Source organism: Chiroxiphia lanceolata, chromosome 2 (genome assembly GCF_009829145.1).
Source record: "Chiroxiphia lanceolata isolate bChiLan1 chromosome 2, bChiLan1.pri, whole genome shotgun sequence".
Taxonomy (NCBI): Eukaryota; Metazoa; Chordata; class Aves; order Passeriformes; family Pipridae; genus Chiroxiphia; species Chiroxiphia lanceolata.
The window spans coordinates 28,043,638-28,060,547 of NC_045638.1; positions in this window are offsets into that span (position 1 = coordinate 28,043,638).

The window sequence follows — 16,910 nt, forward strand, 5'->3', positions numbered from 1 at the left end:
CTTATGTAATAGCAAAGTAAGTACTAAGGAAATGTTAAGTGTAAACATAGAATGAAAAGTCCTAAGGATTTAAATCAGCGACACATTTAAGCACAGTCTCTATTAGTAAAGCACTTACCTTCCATTACCATCGCACTTGAGAAATTTCTTTGCTTTAAGTATCCTCACTCCAGCAGAGTTTCCCACTAGAGGAAGTGCCGGAGCCCCCAGTGTGTATAACTCTGACCAGCTCTGTATGTGTTGGGGTCACATTCATATTAATATATAATCTTGTTATGGTGGGCATGCATAGTCCGGTGAATACGTTTAATTGGAATCCTGCAGCTTTTTCTAAATACTTTTCCCAAGAAAATGTGCATATAAAGTGCTGCAGTGTCACCCTGTCAGTGGCACTGCATGCTTTTGGCATTGTTTCTGAAAATTCTTTTGTAGAAATAAAAGATCATGTATTCACTGTGCAGAATAACATAACACGTTCCCACTTGTAAATGAGATTTAGTTTAGAGCCATGGGAAGGAAAACAGAACTTTTTAATAAACATCTACAGAGCTTGGTGCCCTTTGTATATAATAAATGGTGGAGTGTACTTTAAAACATTAATTCACATGACAATACCTGATTCAGTTGGCTGCAGACTCCTCTTTGCTAGCAAACTCGGTGTGGACAATACTAGTGCAGGCAGCATTACTCGACAGAGATGAGGTAGAAGCTGTTCATGTTCTCAAGCTTAAACTTGAACATCAGTGTGACAAAAGTCTACCTTAGAGAACTTGGCAGCACTGCTTAGTTTTAGGTGCTTGGCACAGCTGTGTCCTTGTTTCTTCCCAAAGGAAACCACAGAATTTGTGCCAGATGCTTTGTGGGACTGGTACCCCAACACTTAGTTCATGCTGATGAGCAACCAGAGGTGAAGACAGAAGTAGACTAAGAGCAAATGTAACTGAAGAGCCTATAGATTGCAGGTGAAGGGTATGTGTCCAAGTTTTCAGGTATGCATGAATTGATGGACAAGTGCTAACTGAGTACGTATGGTCCTTTTCCTCAGAGCACCACTAAGTTGAAATATAATTTGTTTTCTCCATCCTTTCCTATCACCCTGCAACTGCCAAATCACAGCAGGAAAGAAATGCTTTTAAAATATGCACTACAAAAATAATACACGTTGTCCACAGCTCTGTGTTGATTTCTTTGTATCAACAGATGAGCCTTATTCTTAAAGCTGGATCCAAGATTCTAGTTCTCCTAAACAGACTAAGTTGTCATGTGTTGCATTTAAGGATCCACATGCAAGCTTCATGCCACAGTAATAGTGGCGGTTGTTTTAGCAACTGTCTTGATGAACTGATGTGAAAATATTTCCATTCAAGCCAAACATCTGCTTTGTAGCACAGCTTCTTGTGGATACCTCCACTTGCATTAAGTGAAGTTCTTCAACAGGCTATTTGCATGATCTCTTTATTGACCCTTCTTTACGGATGTGATCAAAACTTCTTTGAAGGGGATTGTGTAAACTGACATAATTTCATATCTCTCCTCTTTCAACTGGCATTTCTTTCTGAGGCTCCAATTTGACCATTTAGTGAGTATTTGAATCTCAGCAGCAGAGCAAAATGCCTGTAAGCCAGGGAAAATGCATTTGCTCTTAAGACCCTATATACACCTATGCATCTTCTATACCCCTTTAGACAAGGATGTGATTGAGACAAAATAGCTTCACTGCCTTGGATTTACTATTTCATGTGGATCCCTTGGGGCTACGGGCAACTACAGCCTGCCTCTGAGGCTATATGAAAATAAGAAGGTAGGTTAGAGCAAAACACAACCAGACTTGCACAATTATTTTTTGCAATTATTTCCTGAGAAGAACATGCATTTCTTCATTACAGCTGAAGCCTGGAGATTGAAAATTTAATTCTTGGCATTACTGGTGGTATAGCAGGATGCTCAAGTGCTACCCTGTAATACCTTAGGCACTAAAACATCTTGACCTTTTATCTGGAACAATTAAAGGGAGTTTTGTTTAAGTGGCACATCTGCTGTTCAAGCTGGGACTTCATTGCATGAAGAGTGCCTTTCCCAGTTCAGAAGCCATTTGCTTATCCAGCCAAATTATAACTCCAGTTTAGTTTTTACAAACATCTGTTTGTAGACAGGAAAATCCCTCTGGATGTGCAGCTTCAGAAAGCAGCTTCAGAAATTTTCATGTTATGTTGAGCTTGTGATCATGAACCAAATTCCTCTCTGAAATTCTGTAAGCCCAACAATCTTCTTCAGCCTTGTGCTGCTTGTTTCTGGGAAATCCTTATATGACTACTTCCTTACTTAAAGAAAGGAATCCAGATGCTGCAAACAAGAAAAATTCAAATGTATATTCTATCATTGTTTTCAGTACCATAGGTCTTTGTGTCAATAATTCTTATTAGGTAGCAGAAAGAACATTATATATTAAATACTTGAGCTATATATTAAATACTTGAGCTACAAGAAACTCTTACCAATAAGGCTTATAAAAATTTCTCTCTTGGCAGTGTCTGTCATTATGCATGATTGTAAAAAGACCTTACTCAGTTAAACACAGTGCAGTGAAGGAAAGCAAAGCTGTAAAAATTATTAGTAGATTTTCTGGTGAGTATAAAATTTAAATTATTACCACCAACATTTTATGAAAAACATTAATTACCAACATAAAATCTGACACTCTTCAGAAGTAAAGAACTCTATATGTCTCACTTACCTGCGTGTTTTGATCCAGGAAGCCAGCTTTAATTTAGAGTAGTGGGTCCTTAATGGTTGACATTTTAAAGGTCTTTTATGTATTTATTTTGAAAAGTCTGTTCGCATTTTCAATCACGAAGACATTTGTGTGATTGAAAATTCACAGAACTTAAGTTGAAACAGATTGAAATCTGCACCCCTTCCCAGTCCTATCACAAAAGAGCACTTCAAAATCTGTGGATGACTACCAGGATGAAGTTATCTGGTGTGAGACACTGGATTATTATATTAAGTATTGGCTCAGATCAACTCAAGTGTGTGTGTGTGGAGAAGGGGTATGTCAAATTTCACAGAGGTGAGGCAATGTTCTATCCCATACCTCAGTCCCTGCTAGTTTCCTGAGGTATGCGCTAAGTCCATGCTTTGGGGAATGCTTTATTTTGGTTGAATGTTACCCTTTAAACTTTTACCAAGTATTCTTATTTCTTAAAGTTTACTGGTAAAGTACCTCCTGACAAAACGTGTACAGCTTCTCCCTTGTGCTCTCTCTTAAGGTGTCAAAAGAACTGAGGGCTCTTCTAATATATTCCGAAGGCAAATACTGTTGGTGCCTTGTGTATTTTTAAAGTAAAAGCCTCTGGTGAGCTCATAGCTCAACACTTGAGGTCTTACACCTGATGTTAGAGACTGCTGGAGCCCAGATGCCTCACTGTCCTGCTGAGCTTGCCTGTTGTGATGTTAGTGGAACTGATGCAGATAAGAATATTTAAGTGGGATTTTTTTCCTCTCCCCTTTTAAATATTCTTTTAGATTTTTTCATCTGATAGATAAAAATCTGCTCAGAGTTTAATGGATGTGTTTCACCTCTCATATGGGCACTCTTCTGGGGACTTTGTCATTCACATCAATGGAATTGCACCAGTATAAAGCAGGAGGAGAGTAGTCGATGTAGAATTCACGAATCTGTTGAGGTTGCTATGAATTTTTCTTCCCACAGGTCAACAAATCAGTTAACCTGTTTCCTTCAGGTCACTGGCATAGAAACAAATAGCAGTGTTCACATTTTATGAAGAATTAACACAGTTCTGAAACACAGTACTTGGGTTTCAGTGTTACACTAAAGGCTAAGGACTATGCTATTCCATGTGGCAGCTTTAAGGGGGAAGAAATTCTCATGCTTTTAAGATGTAATTTTGGGCTTAAAATGTCTGTTACCTTTCCGTCAAGATACAATGGCAACTGTGATGTTGCATGCTATATTTACACAGCCCATGGCTGCATTTCTTCTAGTGTAACCCTCATATAGTGGAAATACGATTAGAAAAACCTTTTCTGAACAGCCAGTTTGTATTGGTCAAGTCTGACAAGCTGTCTTTTCACATCAGGGTGTTACAGCTGTGAGACAGCTATCATGGACTATCAGGATGGAGTATCACACAGTTATAGTTTGTAGTGACTGACATGTTGGACAGGACTTTACTCCATATATTAGTAGCTTCTGGTTGCTTTGCCACGTGCAAGGTCTCCCTTTGTGTGTGTAAAACCCCACATGCATGGTATCCACAGTCTCAGATGCAGCTAAATTGCCTTCATTGAATTGTCTACCTCTCTTCATTGACAAGTGTGGCAGCAAAAGCAACCAGAATTCTGATGTAGGCACCCTTCCAAGTTCCTGAAGTTAGGCAAGCTAGATAGAGACTCAACTATGACTATCAATATAATGGATTTGGAACTGCACACTTTAAGTAATCTCACCCACAAATCCATATATGAGGAATAGTAACCTATATATAAACATATGTACATATAGCAATAAAGAAAATTCTTTAGTCTAAATCTTTGTTCTCCAACCGAGTGTTGAACAGAAGGTCTCAAAAAAACCCCCTGAATAAATAGCCTCATTTCTAAAGTGTGTGGCTAGAGTCCTGCTTACATAAAAATGTAGGGTAATGTATCTATGAATTTAATGGGAGAAGAGCTAGTTTGTGATGGTGGAGACTTAAATACTATTGTAATTTGTAAGGCTTTAAAAAATCTTACAAGCATGTAAAAATTTTGCACTAAACAGATATTTTTCCCGCTCTGCGTAAAAGTGTATCTCATAGAGAGCAATCCTCTTGTCCAGAGGTTGTAAAGAAGGCACATGAGGTTCTGGTTCTCTGTGTACTTTGTGTCATACTCTCTATTCCTGTAGCTCCAGCCTTGTTCTTTGGGATACTGAACTATGCAGTTGCACGTCACCTGCAAGAGAGAAGAACAGCATCTATCTGTCAGAAAAGCAGAGTTTAAGACCAAAACAGATATGAAGTGAGAATGCTATAGGAATAAAAATTTACCTATCAGGTGTTGTCCTTTGATCTAAACTGTATGAATGACAAAAGTGTGAGAGCATGGTTTGTTAGAAATTTCTTATCTTTTAACAATGTTCAGTCTTTAGCCTTCTAATTGTCTGGAAAAATGTCTCCTGGAAAGTCACTATCGAGCATTAAATCTCAGTTAAAATCTTTCATGTGTGCCTTCAGTACAAAATTAAGAAAATTATGGCCACTTATCCTTTTATCATTTTGGATAGGTGTCTTTTCTTACATTGCTCATATCTGATCTAAAACTCTTCTGTTGAATTTGGTGAGAGTTCATAAACTCTATCCTGTTTGCAGCTTTCTAGATTGTGAAAAGTTCAGCAACATGTTAATAATCCAGTTTTATGTGATTTTTCTTTTTCAACAAGAATTATGTGAGATGTGAGGATTCCTAGCAAAATTAAAGAACAGAAGAGATAGCAAATTAACCACAAATATCTTACAAAGTGATGTCCTTATGACAACTATGGCTGAATTTGAAGGATTATGTAGTCATGACCATTTATATACATTTCATTTTACATGCTGAGAAAAATTCCTCCTGTCACAAGAAATTACAGCCCTAATACAGGATAAATACACTTGATATTTGTATGCTTGAAGGATTGCGGTTAATATATGCTATTCACCAGTGTCATTAAAGTATTTTCATACTTTCGTACTGTGTAAAGACAGCTTTAAAACAGAGTAGTTTTTGTTTACTTTAATGAAGATGTTTCTTCTATAGAACAACCAAGACAGGGAAACCTACATAAAAGAGATGTGTGAATTATTTAGGGGTAGTATACCAGATTAGGTATTTTAATGTCAAAGAAACATTCTGGATGCTTTGACTGCATTCATCATACTCTCTTTTGTATGGACTGAATATGGAAACTGTCAAAAGTGTTGAAAGTTTGACAGATTTTTTGAGCTAAGTATTTTCTTTTTTGACAGAACAGTTTGGTTTCTGAGTCCTGCATCCTTGCTTCACTGAGCAAGGATGCTGTTATGTTGGGCTTAGTTCATTTTGAAGTCTCCAGTGGTCATAACCCATAAACCAGAGAGACACAAGGCCATCAATCAACATGCAAAGACTCTTGTCTAAGCTTTGAATTTTTGAGGCTATCTTTGCACATGACTTTCAGAGTGCAACTTGTGGAATATCAATCATTTTTATCATGTGATAGTGGAGCTCTGAGATTGGAGTTCCTGCCCACGTCTCCGTGTTCTGAACATTTCATGTTACTGTAACCTACCTGACAGCACTGTTTCTTCAGCTGTGTTGTTTTCACATGTAAGAATGCTTCTAAACATTTTTTGAGTTGTACCTTAATGACATGGCTTTCAACCAATGAGCCATGATCACTGCTGGCTAAATGGCCACCCTATGAAGGTGATTTTCTGCAGGTTCAACATTAATTTTATTCTTTCTACTGTACTACTAGCTACTAGTTACAAGGTAAGTACTAACATATATGCCAAATTTAAAATTTGGCAAATTAAAATAGTGAAATAATCTACTTGCTCTTTACATGTTCCTATGCTTATTTCCAGGTTTTATGTAAGACTGACTGCCTTTTTAACCCTTCCTGTACAGTCAGCTACACAGATTTTCTAAGTTATTTGAAGGAAAGCAGAATCTCTTAGATCAAGTAAACTATTAAACCCCCCTAACCTTAACAATACAAAAACTGGACCTGGAGTTTACCAACATGCTGAGTTGTGATTTTGTAATATCAGAAAGTTTGTGACTTTTACTGGCCACTCAGTTTAGGGAATTCTGCAAACCCATATTTTACAAGTTGGCTGATTCAAAAATATATTTAGAAATACCAAAAGCAGTTAAAAGCTCTCACCCCATGACCTTCATATTTTATGATGAAATATAACTGAAACAGAACTCTTCAGGGAAATTAAGTTTGTGGCTGATTCAAAACACTCTGAAATCCCATTACATTTTATTTTGCTGATTTTGGGAACTTCAGCATATGATTGAAGTCAAACATTTGTCTAAGTGTTTTGTTGTTTGGGGATCAAAAGTTTGAGAGTAAACCTCATTTTTTCCCTCAAAATAAGCTATTCATTTTTTTTATGTGTTGCATAACCTAACTGTGAGTTTTAATAAAACTTTCATTGTAAGTAGCCTGCTGAACATAACCAATAATCACACTTTTCTATTAAAAAGTATTCATTTTTGTAAACCACAAAGACATACCTCTACATAACTGCAGCTACCTCTTTATCTTGTTTATCATCACTTGAATTACTTTTTTTGGCATGTTCATTGTGTTCTCCTAATGCTGTCTATGCTGTAAACTTTGTAACAAAATGGCAAGTTCTGAGGTTTATTAAAAGGAATTTCCTGTGTTTCACTAAGGACGGCATTGCTGTCTGAAGGAGGCAGCTGCTGCTGGCTTCAGGGAGTTTTGTGGTTGGTGGTGAAGCTGTGGAGGGGCTGTACACCATCATCTAGGCCTGGGATGTAGAGATAGGCTAATCTGGGGCCGCATAGCATAAGGGCTATGTGGATTTAATTGCCTAAGCAATAGGAATCTAATCACCTTGGACACTTCCATCTGTCCCCCCGTTGCATCTCCAGAGGGAGAGAAATCTCCTGTGGGTCATATCTGTCAGCCATGGGCAAATGTCTTGGAAATATGCTAAATTAGCACCCGACTTGTTTGAAGGACTCTGTGTAAGTAACTCAGTGATCCCTTAGTCTGCAAAGACAGTGGATACATCCCAATGCATGTAGGAAATGCAATTATGTGTGATAGTTATAGACATAAAATATATTAAACTCCTTCCATTGTCTTCAAAAGCTGCAGGGAACCAATCTCAAGACAGCACCTGAAGCTGCTGTCCCAGAACAGCCAGTGCAGGAACCAATGCCTGGTTTCACTTCTCATTTACCAACTCGCAGCCAACACTTAGCAAATCTAATTCAGAAAGTCAGGTCAGGAAACACTCATATGAGGAGCCTTCTCACGCTTGCCAGAACTGTGAGCATTTCATGATACAAGTGCAGAAGTGAGTCAGAAATGAAGATTTTTTTTTCCTATATTAACACTCCCTCAAAATTTGAATCCAATGTTCTCCTCTATTTAAGCAACTGGTGTTGCCAAGGCTTCCACCAGCATTTCTATAGGGAATTTGTTACCATACAGCAGGACTGTGTAGTGTTGGGCCCAGTTCTGTTTAATATCTTTATTGATGATTTAGAGGAGGGGATTGAGTCCACCATTAGCAAATTTGCAAATGACACTAAGTTGGGGGGGAATGTTGATCAGCTGGAAGTCAGGAGGGCTCTGCAGAGGGACCTAGACAGACTGGAGAGTTGGGCTGATTCCAACAGAATGGGGTTCAACAAGGCCAAGTGCTGGGTCCTGCACTTTGACCACAACAACCCCCTGCAGTGCTACAGGCTGGGGACAGAGTGGCTGGAGAGCAGCCAGGCAGAAAGGGATCTGGGAGTTTGGATTGACAGGAAGCTGAACATGAGCCAGCAGTGTGCCCAGGTGGCCAAGAAGGCCAATGGCATCCTGGCCTGGATCAGGAACAGTGTGGCCAACAGGTCCAGAGAAGTGATTCTTGCCCTGTACTCAGTGCTGGTGAGGCCACACCTGAAGTACTGTGTCCGGTTCTGGGCCCCTCAGTTCAGGAAGGACACTGAGGTGCTGGAACAGGTCCAGAGAAGAGCAACAAGGCTGGTGGAGGGACTTGAGCACAAGTCCTATGAGGAGAGGCTGAGGGAGCTGGGGTTGTTCAGGCCTGGAGAAGAGGAGGCTCAGGGGAGACCTCATCACTCTCTAGAACTACCTGAAAGCAGGTTGTAGCCAGGTGGGGGTTGGTCTCTTCTCCCAGGCAACCAGCAGTAGGACAAGAGGGCATGGTCTTAAGCTGTGCCAGGGGAGGTTTGGGTTAGATATTAGGAAGAAATTCTTTACAAGAGGGTAATCAGGCATTGGAGTGGGCTGCCCAGGGAAGTGGTGGATTCTCCGTCCCTGGAGGTTTTTGAGATGAGACTGGATGTGGCACTTAGTGCCATGGTCTAGTAACCATGGTAGTAGTGGATCAAGGGTTGGACTTGATGATCTCAGAGGTCCTTTCCAACCTGGCTGATTCTATGCTTATATACTACTTGTTTCCTTTTCTAGCACATAAAAGCTGACAGCACTAGTTTATGAACATTCCTACTATGTCTCTAGCATCTACCACATATCAGCAGTGGGTTGGAACACCCTCAGGAGAACTGTTCCAGGAGGAAGCATTCTATCTACATCAAATCCGAGGACTCCATCTCACCTCATCTACAGTGACCTGGGCACCCACCAGCTACCTTTTATCCCTGGTGTCTGCAAGAAGCTAACCCAGCTGCAGGCTGCTGAAACTAGGATTCTGTAATATATCACAGTTATAACACAGGTGGTGTTAAATCCATAAGCAGATTTTCTTGCTACATTTATGTTGGATTTTGATTGTATGCCCACTCAAAATCCAGTGCAAATGGAGTATGGGAGTGATATAAGTAAAAAAGACTGGCTGGTCTCCAAAGCTTGTCTGTCTCTCTCTGCTTTTCTGCCAGAGTCTTCTAGCTTACGCTCCTCTTCTGCTCTTAGAAGATCGGTACAGATGCTTTCATAACCATGGAGGTGCTTTCAATACTTTACTATTTCATCATGAAATTCAGCCTTTTGTGTTTACAACCCTCTGCTTTCCTCTACAGCGAATGAATTCAAGTGGAGACAGACTTTTTCCCAGCAGAACTAACTCCATTACCCCTGTTGGGTCGTGGTCGTCGAAAACTCCTGTAACACACATTACATCGGGGTCACCAAATACAGACGATGACAAAATGAGGCTGCACACACACCATGATTTGGTTTTCAGGATTCTCCACAGAGCTCTCCCCGTGTTTCCCCTTTATTAGGGTTCTTTGGTAAACAGTACCTAGTGTTGTCATTCAGTTAACTAGAATTCCCAGGACTTTTTGCAAACTCAGTGTTTTGATTCACACACTCCTTCTCAGCTCCAAGGCCGAAACACTCCCTTTTGATTCTAATTGACTGAATGCAGGTGCTGCCAGCTTAACTTTATCCCACATTCCTCCTTTAAAAGCTCTTAAATAAGAGCTTCTAAAGATGCTGGGAGAATTGATGTAGGAATTTGATAAAGAAATGAAAGCTTGCAATCCCCGAAACTGCAATGCTTCACCAGGACCTGCTGGATCTGGTACAGATAACAAGAGCTTTTGGGTGACTCTTGCATGGCTGGATATGGGGGTTTGTGGGCCTGGGTAGATATTAGATGCTCCTTACCTCCCTCACTTTGTACAGCTTCCCATGACAGCTATACCCATTCATCAAGCCCTGAACCAACCAACCTAATTTTAGAAGTTTGTTTTTCTTCCAAAGCAACAGTTTACCTTGAGCTTGAAGCTTCTCCTAGAAACATGCTCTGATGCTCTCTGTTGGATTAGAGGTTTGAGGGATCACCAGTATTTAAGGAAATCCCATCCCAATAGGGTTTAGGCAAATGTTCTGGCAAAAATTGCGTATCAGGGATTCCACTGCTCTTAAGGATCTGACTGGCTCCTTGGAGACTTCCCAGCTGCCAACACAGGCCATGACACTACACATGGGTGCTCAAAACCTTTCTGTAGATGTGGCAGTAAGCTCCAAGACAAAATGATCACAGCTGGCCACTAATGATGTGCATCACATTGCCTGGAGAACAGTGTGAAAGATCTAGGGATAGGTTTGTGGTGGTACTAAACATGCTCACAACTGATGCAGGAGCTGATTGAAAATGTGCTTTGAATATCCATAAGACCATAAAAAGGCAGTTCTGGAAAACAAAGATATAGCACTATAACTCTTCAATGGAGTTATCATCCATAAATGTTGATAATCCTTTAGGAATGTATTTTTATACTTCTGATATCCATAATAAAACGTAGCACTGAAGCCCACAATTTAATTACAAGTTGTTCTAAGAATTTTTTCTTTAAAAATATAACCAGGATACTTTCACTAGAGGTCCTTTATTTTTCTTCTAAAAATTATTTCCTCATCAGCTTCTTTGTACAGTCCATAAAGTGATAAGGCAACCATCTTTTATATCTCCTGCAGACTCCCTCAATAATTCAGGTAGGTTATTCAAGATTGATTAGCACAGCTTAAATTCTAGCTCTGTATCTGAGTTTCTCAAGCGTAAAACTAGAGCTAATACAGAGGCTGTAAAATCAGAATTGTTATTGTTCCTGATGCTCTTAGACATATAAGTAGGGAGAGATTTTTAGTATATTAAAACATCCAGGAAGCATTTGAGATTATAAGCACCAGTTCTGCAAAGTCTACAAATAATTTTAAAAGATAAGAATTTTTGCACTTGTGAATATCAACTTGTTAATGACTTTAAATACCCCATTTTATATTAGTTCTAATTCAAACAATGGAGTGATTTTACAATATACATATTTTCTACATACAATAACTAAATTTTTACTTTATATACTCTTCTCATAGGTTTTTTTTTTTTTTTTTTTATGCACGATTCTGAATCCAGAATATGTCTGAATAATTCTTTGGTAAATAAGAGACAGATACATTTTCCTTGGTAGATAAAAGACAGATACTTTTAGAAGTATATTCTTTTTTATCCTGATCTCATGCCTTGCTCTACAGGACTTTGAGGACATGCAATTACTTCTGCCATCAGAGAAACCACTTAGAAGCTTAAAGGTGAGGATTTGCTTAAGTGCTTTACTGATTGAGCTTTTATTGTGCTGGAGAGTATCAATTAAAAAAAAAAAAGTCCCTTTTCTCCCTCATGATTCAAAACATCTAAAGAAACCGAGCACCATCCAGAGAATTTTGACCTTTAGAAAACATTTTGTGAGGCATTTTAATGAAATACAAAGGGTACTTCTAAAATCTTCAGCATTCGTCAGCCGTCGCCTCGTCTATCAAAACGCGCAAGTTAATTAAAGGCAGGAACAAAAAAACAAAGAGCAGGCCTCCGGGAAAGGCTTCATCGCTCAGCTGGCTCCGGTAGATGGCACTGCTCTGAATAATTTGAGCCGGCGCCAGCGACGCCTCAGGATGCTCCGGCTCCTGCTGCTGCCCCGGCCCCGCGGCGCTGCCCGCTGCGGAGCTCGGGGAGTGGCACTAAACCGCCCCCAGCCGCCCTCAGGGAAGGCGTTTGCATTCTTCCAAGAGATTGCTAGAGAGGAAAAATAATTGGTTCCCACTGCTGTGATTTGCTGGCTGCTGCTTGTACCTGTTGCTTCGCTTCATAGTAACTCTTTCCCCCTCTTCGCTTCGTTGTATCGCTTCCCTCTCCCCATTTTGGTTTTCAGCAAATTCAACGTTCTTTTTGTCAAGCTACAGAAAAATCTGCTGCTAGTGTCAGCGATAAGAAATGTCCCTTTCCGATACCTTGTGAAGTGCTTTGGAGACACTGTGTCTTTGCTGAGGGCTGAGTCCATCCTTGTGTGTGTGTGCGTGCTGCTGTTTTACTTTCACAAAGGGAAGCAGGGACCTAAAATCTCGCTTTACAAAGGACCTCGGGGATTGGAAAATTTAAGTTTCAGGTATCTTAGTGCCTAGAAAAATCCTCTTGGTGACAGATTGGACTTGGTGTCAACGTTTGTAGTGGACAAAGCTCCTTTTCTGTTTTTATTTCCTATTTTTATTCGTGAGTTCCCTTCTGAAGTTTGGTGCTTTAACCACACCACTCTTTTCTGGTGAAAAACAGGGACAGTTTTTGGATCTGGGAGCACTTTTTGACTGCTGGCTTTGGCTATTGAACTGGCCTTACTCTGATCCCAGGGAGGGAAACTCTAGATGCCCTCCCTACCTCTGAGCTGTAGAGAAAGTAAGCATGAGCATGAGGAAAATAATAACCCAGACACTTTTTTCCTAGAGCTTTCTAAAAGCTCAGGAGAAATAGCCTTCACTGGGCAGTCGTTGTTCCAGCAACATTTCTATTTTTAAAACTTTCAGTGGGAATTTGAGTTGGTGTTTCCAAATATATAAAACAGCTGGTTTACCGTGCTGTGTGTCACCCTTCAAAAAACCCAAACTAAGGCCAGCCAGGGACGAGGAAACATTAGATTCTCCCCCACCTCTTTCCCCAGGCAAACAATTCCCTAAAAGCAAAATTTCAGACAAGTAAACGTGAATATTGTCCACTGCCATTTTCTACAGTGGTAAGTAGTTTGAGGTCATCTTTTCTGTATTTACAATGTGTGGCTTAAAATACAAACACCCTTTGTTTGTGCTTTGTTATTGTTTGCACGACTGAATGCTTTCACAGATACATGCTGCAATAAAGGATGGCTTAGAAATTCAATGTAAAAAGACAGCCAGTGCCACTGGGGAATAGAGTACTCTACCAATCAAGACACAGCCTCCATTGACCAGACTCACAATGTAATGCACTTTATAAAATGTGTTTCATGCAGGGCTGAAATTTATGCATCATAAAGAAGCAAGACAAAACTCACCTTCCACTACTTTTCAATATTTGGTAGAAACACTGATCATCAATTTCATTAAATGTTTACTTATCTAAATTTGTTAGGTCTGCTACAATTTTGCCTGAAATTGAAAACAAAGACCTTTCTGGGCACCCTGTTCTTACTTTTTTTCTGTACAAGAATGTCATGACATTTTAAAACCTATAGGTACTTTCTTTTCTTCTACTCCTTAATTGAACAGCAGGATACATTTTAAGTGCTCCTTCACTGTAGTTCTGAAACATGCCCAACACAGATGTCTTTCTTTTGTCATTCTTCTTCCTTCCCCTTTAAAAATTTTATTTCCCAGACAAACAGGTGAAGCTCAAAAGGGTTTTCTTCAAAAAAGACTTTAATTCTTATGTCTGTGATTGCCAATTGCAAAATGTAATAAATGTGTTTGCCTCTGGGCTTAAGAATAAGCATCAGATATTCATTCTGGAACAAGCGCTTTCAGAGCTACTAGGCTGCAATTATAGTTGTGCTAGCAGGTGTGAATTATTTAATTAAGGTCAGAAACCAGTCTTCTTTAGGATGAGCAAGTTTCAAGTGCAGTTTGACCATTCAAAAATGTGTTAATTGCTTGACAGAGTAGGTTATATAATTATAGGCTGGGTTCAATTTTGTTGAAATGAGTAGATCCTTCATTTAAGATAGCTGTATGAAGAACCAGGGCATACATTTCAGCCTCAAGTAGAGGCAGTGCAAGGCAACTTGGAAATGTAAGTGATATGTGTGGATGAGCTGGGTCTATCTATTATTTTGGCAATATGGGATTTGTGGCTGAGAAAATAACACTAAATGATAAAGAAAAATCACAATATTATATTGCATCTGTGTGTGGTCATGACAGCAGTGTATACAGTATTGAGGTACTAGACTGAAAAAGTGGAAAAAAAACTTCAGTGTTAAGTCCACCTGACATTGAGGAGGTTTGATGTTGTACATCACTGTGAACGTACAAATTACAAAATAACCTCATGTTCCCTGAGTTTTGCATGGAGTAGAACATCACATCTGTTCAATAGGATACTGGTAGCCTTGGCCCTTTTTATCCAGGGCTCAAATGCTTTTTTATAACCTGTATACTTTTGTAGCTCAATTTTTCATGCATATAATGCCCATGTTTGTGCTGATATTCAGTGTGTATCCAAACTGTCCTGTCCCAGAAAACCATAAAATAAAATAACCCAGCTTGGTTGGGACCAGCTGTAAGGACAGTAGTAGTGGGTTTGAGGATATGGAGCACCAGGTGTGAGATGAGCAGCTTGACACTTTGTGGCTGACTGAATTAATTTTCCACAGCTCTCTTCTGGTTTAGAAAAAAAAGTCTTCTCACCCATGGTCATGTTCCTTTCACCTGGGGGTTTGGTAAATACCTAGCAGATGGGTTTACTGAGGAAATCCTAGTGAAGGGAAAGACAATAACAAGGAGTTATGTGCACTGGTCAGGTAAATAGTGGAATTTGAATCTAAAAGCTCTGCAGAAGAAGTTACCCTGGCAACAACATCCCAAAATTCAGGGGTGGAGAGAGGGAGAGAGAGCCCATACTAAGGCTGAGCCAGTGAGGTGCTTAATCAGGAGTAACCAGCATCAGGAAAGCTGTTTGAGGATGGGCTGCTCCTCTGAAGCTGCTGCTGAGCAGACTGACTGTCACACGTTAATCACTGCTCAACTGTTTGATAAATAATTTTCAGTAGCCCATGAAGGACTTTAATCAGGTTTGATGGAAGTCTTTCCCCTGACTTTGCCACTCTGCAAGGATAAGGCCCTTGAATCAAACACTGCTGGCAGGCAAGTTTCAGAGGAAGGAAGAAGTTGAATTAGTTACTGTTTTTCTGGTTCTCCCAGCCAGCAGAGTGGAGACATTATGTGTCATCTGCTTTGGACCTTGAAATGAGAGAGTTAAAGTAAGGACATGATGCAAGTAGCCATATTATTTATAAGGAAAGAATATTTAGAGTATAATATAGTCAGCTCCATGTTATTTATGTAAAGGAGGAAAGACAAAAACAGAAAGCCAAAGAATTTTTTTCTTTTCCTTTGGGCATTCTTCTAAACAAAAAGTTATACCAATGATGGCTAACTGCTTCACTGGCTTATCCTTACTGGAATCACTTATAAAACCCCAGCTCTTGGTTTGTTGCACAAAACACCAGATTTAACTGCGTAAGGGGAAAGAAAAAAAGGTCAAATGCAAGAACTGAAACATGAACGAACTGTAGCTGCAGTGGAGCATTCACCAGGCTCACAGGGTCTCCATGAATGCCACTGTGTCCAGTACTGTGTTTGCCTGTGCAAGATAATCCAACAACAGCTGGTGGCTATATGACTGTTGTTTCTTTCAGTCATTTACCAGGTACTTGAGATACTCTGAAAAGTGGTGATAAGGAAGTTTGGTTTTCCTCAGCAGACTGAAGCACTTCACAACTTTGTTAGTAGAGCTGAGGCAGACTATTCATAGTTCCATGAAAAATAAACAAACCCCTTAAACATTACAACCAAGAGAGCTACATACTCTCACCTTCTTGGATACAATGCAGACATTGCAAAATGATGTTGGAACTGAAGGAGCTTAGAAAATTTGTAGTTTATAATTCAGTCCTAGTCAGCACTAATGACCAGTAATTTGCAACCAGCTGGTGAGTGTTCCAGTTTATTCCTTATGAAAGAGTGTGAGATGAAAGAGGGGAAACACTTTCCTGTTGCCATTTCTAATAAAGTAGTAAACATTGTTGAATGCCAGATTAAAGAGTATGAATTTGATTTGTCCTGCTGGAGTTTTCTGATGCAGAAGTGAATCTACCTGGTGGCTAAATTATTGATGAAGGTTGCTGTTTTTAACCCTACTGTATTGCCTGTGATGTGGTAAGCATACCTTGTCCACAGGTTCTCATCCCGACTGCTGGCCAAATTTTATTCTTGATTGTCCATCTGTGGCTGCTGTTAACTAAGATAAGAGGCACTTCTATGGCTCTGCAGGTAGTAATTAGGCACAATTTATTTTTGTCTTAGATACATCCTGAGTGGTGAATATGAAACTTTGCACAGAATTGTTTTTCATCCTTAAATGTCAATTCTTCTCATAGTTTCCAACTGATAGACTGTGACTTGCATGCAGTCCATGCACACAGAAATGACAAAGGATCAAAGTAAGTCTTTCTACCTTCCCTGTAACCTTTGGATGCAGTTACTTGTGCAAATACATCAGAAGCATATCTTATGTCTGTCTTCCTTAGTCTTTGCCAATAAACTGAATAAGTATGTCAGGGGCAATTGCACAGGTATAGATTTATTGCACACATAGGATAGCAGTAATCAAAATACCATT